This window comes from Notamacropus eugenii, chromosome 7 (assembly GCF_028372415.1).
Source record: "Notamacropus eugenii isolate mMacEug1 chromosome 7, mMacEug1.pri_v2, whole genome shotgun sequence".
Taxonomy (NCBI): Eukaryota; Metazoa; Chordata; class Mammalia; order Diprotodontia; family Macropodidae; genus Notamacropus; species Notamacropus eugenii.
In genome coordinates this window covers 76,985,168-76,990,423 of record NC_092878.1, presented here as the reverse complement: position 1 = coordinate 76,990,423, position 5,256 = coordinate 76,985,168, and positions in this window count along the sequence as shown.

The following is a 5,256-nucleotide window of genomic DNA, read 5'->3' as shown; positions in this document are numbered from 1 at the left end:
CTTGGCTTTTGAACTGGGTGGGGGCAAGTGAGCCAGAGAGATGAGGTGTTATTTGAAAATCTCCATGATTAAACTCTGAAATACCAAAGAGTCCAAAATTGGTAGAATTCATGCATTATATATTAGCTTAAAATATTTGTTGTTTTCCTAAGCAATCATTTTCTTTACTCTCCTAGGGATGTCGATGACTCTGACCAGTTCTAATTTACCACTGATCCCTTTCTCTCTGTCCTGATTGTTTTTCTAGAAACATTTATTGTTTGGTTGTTTGGGCTTTGTCCCTTTCTAGAGCCATATGGCCATAGATCTAGAGTCCCATTGTTCTAGAGTCTACACTCCTCATACCATCTTCAGCTGACTGAAATCCATCCCTTTCTGTTAAAAGATTCTATCTATCCATCACTGGAACTTTTGCTAAACTTGTTTCCAGGATGCTCCTGGTTACCAGTTAGAGAGATGGAGCTCTGGACTTGGAATTGGAAAACCTGAATTCAGATCCTGTATCTGATATTTACTATGTGATTCTAGGTAAGTTATTTAACCTCTCTGCAATTCAGTTTCTTCATCTGTAAAATGATGGGATTGGACTTGATGGCTTCTAAGATCCCTTCCCACTCTACAACTATGATGCTGATAGAAAAAAAATTTGCCTAAAGAAATTAAGAAGGGTCAATTACTCTTATAAAAAAAGGTCAGTGTCATAGTATTCCACTATACTGTAGTTAACTATAGTCACTTTATATGTAAAAATATTTCTTCAGTACTGAATAAGGAAAAGTAATCTGATTCTGAATTCAACATGCGTGATAAATTAGCCTAAAATATCCACAATGGATTTATAGACTTATGCAGGTACGGATTTCAAAAGGTCAGCACTTATATAAAAGCAGGAGAAGATAATGAAAATGATAATGAGATTGATAGAAAAATGGAAGCTTATGTTGACAACCACAAGAATTTTAATGCAAATGCACATCCTCCACCTGTTATGGAAGGAAAGCTAATGGCAGGACTTGTCTTTAAAACCTAGGCAAATGAACCAAATCTTTCCTTTCATATTTAATTCATCTACCCCTGAGACCAGGTAACAGAAGAAAGAATACCAAGAGACTTAGCTAAGTCATCTTATAAATTCTAAAGGGGCTTCATGCAGAGAGACAAGGGAGAAGGAAGCTATTTAGAGTAAAGCCAAATTGCATTCATTGGCCGTGCAGATGGTTTATGAAAATTCATAGGTTTTATTTAAAATTTTCTGTAACTAGCATTTATAAGCAACAAATGTCTGAACGCCTACTGTGTGTGATAAACTATGAAAATATGAAGAAGAACAGAAGATTTGAACTGGATAGCACCCTTGAGATTACCTAGCCCAGCTCCCTCATCACCCCTACAGGTGACTCAGTTAAAGCCTGAGGATGATTCTCCCAGGATCACACAACTAGAGAGTGGCACAGCTGGACCTAGAAATTGATCCTCTGACACGGAGCTTAGTTTACTTCCCAGTATGCTATACTTTATCATCCAGTCTAATACAGGAAGCACTTATTAAGCACCTACTATATGCCAACCACTATTCTCTTGCCTTCAAGGAGTTTATAGTTTATGTCCAATGGTGGTGAGTAGTAGTCATTTGGGAAATGGGATTGGGGAGGCAGTTAGGTGGCACAGTGGATAGAATGCTGGGCCTGAAATCAGTAAGGAGCCTTCCTGAGTTCAAATCTGGCTGTAGACACTTATTAGCTCTGTGAACCTGAGCAAGTTACTCAACCTGATTGCCTCAGTTTCCTCATCTGTAAAATGAGCTGGAGAAGTAAATGGCAAACCATTCCAGTATCTTTGCCAAGAAAACCTCCAATGGGTTCATGAAGAATCAGACGTGACTGAAACAATTGAACAACAAGTAGTCATTTGATGAAACAAGAGGCCAGTATGGTAGATCATATTTATTGTCCTTTTTTTTTTGTCCTTTTGCCTGACCTCCAATAGTCTCAGCCTAATTTCTCTCTAGTCAAGTAGAAATGCTTATGAATATCTAGCATCAATTTCTACAAGCCATCTTTAAAATGGTGGGACTTATACTCAATGACCTCTAAAATCTCTTTCAGCCCTAAAATTGCTTGACTCTGAGGTTGTCTGAGACAGTGGGAAGAACTTTGGCTCTGGAGTCAGGGGACTTGGGTTCCAATCTTACCTCTGAACCTTACAACCTATGTGTCCTTGAGCAAGTCACTTAACCTCCCTGGGTCTTGATTTCCTTTTCTGTAAAGTGAGAGGGTTGAACTAGATGGACTTTGACTCTTCTTTCAGGTCTAAATCTTAGGTCAGTAGCAATAAAACTGTATCAACAAAACTGAGGGGGATTACTGTTCAGATCTCAGGCAGTTAAGTGGCTCAGTGGATAGAGCATTGGGCTTGGAATCAGGAAGACTCATCTTCTTGAATTCAAATCCAGCCTCAAACATTTATTAGCTGTGTGACCCTGGGCAAGTCACTTAACTCTGTTTACCTCAGTTTCCTCATCTGCAAAATGAGCTAGAGAAGGAAATGGCAAACCGCTCCAGTATCTTTGCCAAGAAAATCCCAAAAGGGGTAAGGAAGAGTCGGACATAACTGAAATGACCGAGCAACAGCTGTTCAGGTTTGGGTTGGATTAGATTGCTTTTGAGGTCCCTTGCAACTTTAACTTTTTATAAATGAATTGGGTCAAAGAATTCCCCTAAAAGGGAAAAAGTAAATGAGTGAAATTTATCAAGATATGAGAAATTTTAGTAGTGCCTTATAATATATCAATGTTTATTGTTTACTTCTATGTGCAAATCACTGGGGAGAGAAAGGCATATGACCTATAGAGCTATTTATAATCTATAACTAGCTCAGATATGCAAAATAAGAAGATTTGAGCTGAAGTGAGTTTGGCTGAATGTGTAACCCATTCAGCTTTCCTATGGGAGAACAAAGAGAGAAAATAACTTCCATCACGTGGAAGGAAGTATATTTCCTTTCAGGTAACCATTCATAGTTGACTAAGCATAATTGGGCATTGCTCTTTCTTTCCTGGGTTGGGAGGTGTAGTATGGGGAGAAGACTTATCAGGCAGTGAGGTGACAGGTTTCATTTGGTTCTGATGTGATTTCTGAAAATAGAAAAAAATCCCATTCCAGGTTTTCACACTTGGTTGCTCCATAAGTTACTCTCTGTCTTTTACACCACCAAAAAATATTGCGCCATCTTCACATGACAGGTACTACTACTTGTGTCCCACTTGCTTAACTTTGGAGTAGCTAATGTTAATTACAGATATATGTGAAGCCTTGGAGGAGTAGCCCTCCTTAGTGAACATGTACCAATCAGCATACAATACAACCTTCTGGGAGACTGATCCCCTCATTAACTGTTTCCAGCCCCTGTACAGAGAAACACAGAGAAGTGAATCTAATAGGGAAATCCATTCCCTCATGAAAACACAAGGCTTGTAAAAGAGGAGAATGTAAAAAGGCCAGCTACCAGATAGAGTGGGACTAGGTTGCCCTGGCTGTACATTTCCAAGATGGCCTTGCCTACCTTGTCACTACTCAAATAAAGCCCTGAGAAAAGGCTCTAAGCAAGCTAGAGTTATTTATTGCTGTTATAACCAATGAGACTTTTACTGGTCCCTGAGCTCTTAAAGTAACCCCCATCCAAGACATCTGAGAAACTGCAAGCATGAGATCCTCCCAGAATGTAACCCCACTTGTAAGCAGAGCTTGCAATATTATAGAAAAAAATTGTGTTAAATGGAGGAAAATAAAGCAGGGACCCTTAAGTAAGCAACCATTAGTCTCAGAAATGTATACAGGTCATAGTTCCAAATACAAAAGCTTCTTGAGCTCCCCTCTATAGAGGTAAAGACTGAAACATCGACTTCTACATGGCTCACAAATCTTCACATCTAATAGTACTTTTCCCCCTAGAAAAGCCTTTTAAAACTACTTTAAATGTTCTCATCACTACATTCAGCCCTTATACTGACACCACAGAAAAGACTGTAATTGCATCTTTTTAGAAGTCTTTGATTCTGTAAATATTTCCCGAAGATTTGGAATGGTGTTTTATTTCATCAGGGTGGCCTCTTCTAGATGAAAGGATATTCCAAAGAGCATAATCAAAGAGAACTCTTCTTTATTTCTTCCTCTTGAAATGGAAGTAAGTACTTCATGGAGATGAGAGAGTAAGCAGAGAGAATCCCTTTTAATAACAAAAAACTCATTGTCCCAACCTATATCTGCCTTTCAATGTAAGTTTGTAACATGGACTTAACTATTCATGTATTAAGTTAATATTTTTTATTGTGGAATCTGTATTTCTTCTATCTCAATCTATTCCAGTGTCTGGTCTTTCAGTATAAGCTTCAAGAAGGCAGGCACCTGGTTTGAGTTACTATATAAATACTATATGAATTTGAGTGTGTAAGGATTCACTGAGAGCAGAAGAAATAATGAAACTCTCCAGTCCACTTCCCTCACCATTTAACAGCAAAGTTTTCTCTGGAGTCAGTTCATAAGGATTTTACCTTGTCAGATTTTCTCTTCTTTTCCCTGTGAATTCAGTAGTAATTGCTCTATATCTAACACATGATTCCTCTTTTGGGGAAGTTTTAAGAGTTAATGGGGTTTGGAGAAAGTATATAATCCACCATATTATTGGTCCTGTGACTCAGAAATTCAATACAAGCACTCTCTAATTCTACTTAATGTAATTCTATATAAAGAAAAAGAGAAACTGCTTTGTGAGAAAATTTCTATATCTAGTTTAGCAATTCCAAACTCAGTAGGTTTTGTTCAGAAAGCAGGCTTTTCCCTAATTCCACATATCCAGAAAGAATTATTTCAGAATGAGGAGGAGAGAGACAGAGACACAGAGACAGAGACACAGAGAGAAAGAGAGACAGACAGACAAACAGACAGACAGAGAGAGAGAGAGAAGAAAAACTTTTAATCAAAAAGAATTGGATATTTAAACAAAACCAATGAGGGCAGTACTAACTTTTCTAGAAAGGTATTATGGCATCATATGTTAAGTATAGATATAAAAATACAAATGTACATTTTCTATTTAATACAGATGTCCTTTGTCTTGTTTTTGAAAAGTAAGGAAATAGTTTCGTAAACCTTTGTTTCTTGCTATTGTAGGGAAGTACTTTTAAGCAAAATAAGTCCTCAGAAGGGAGACAGGGACTTTAACGAAGGTAGTTCATACAATCATAGGCTCAAGACTGAA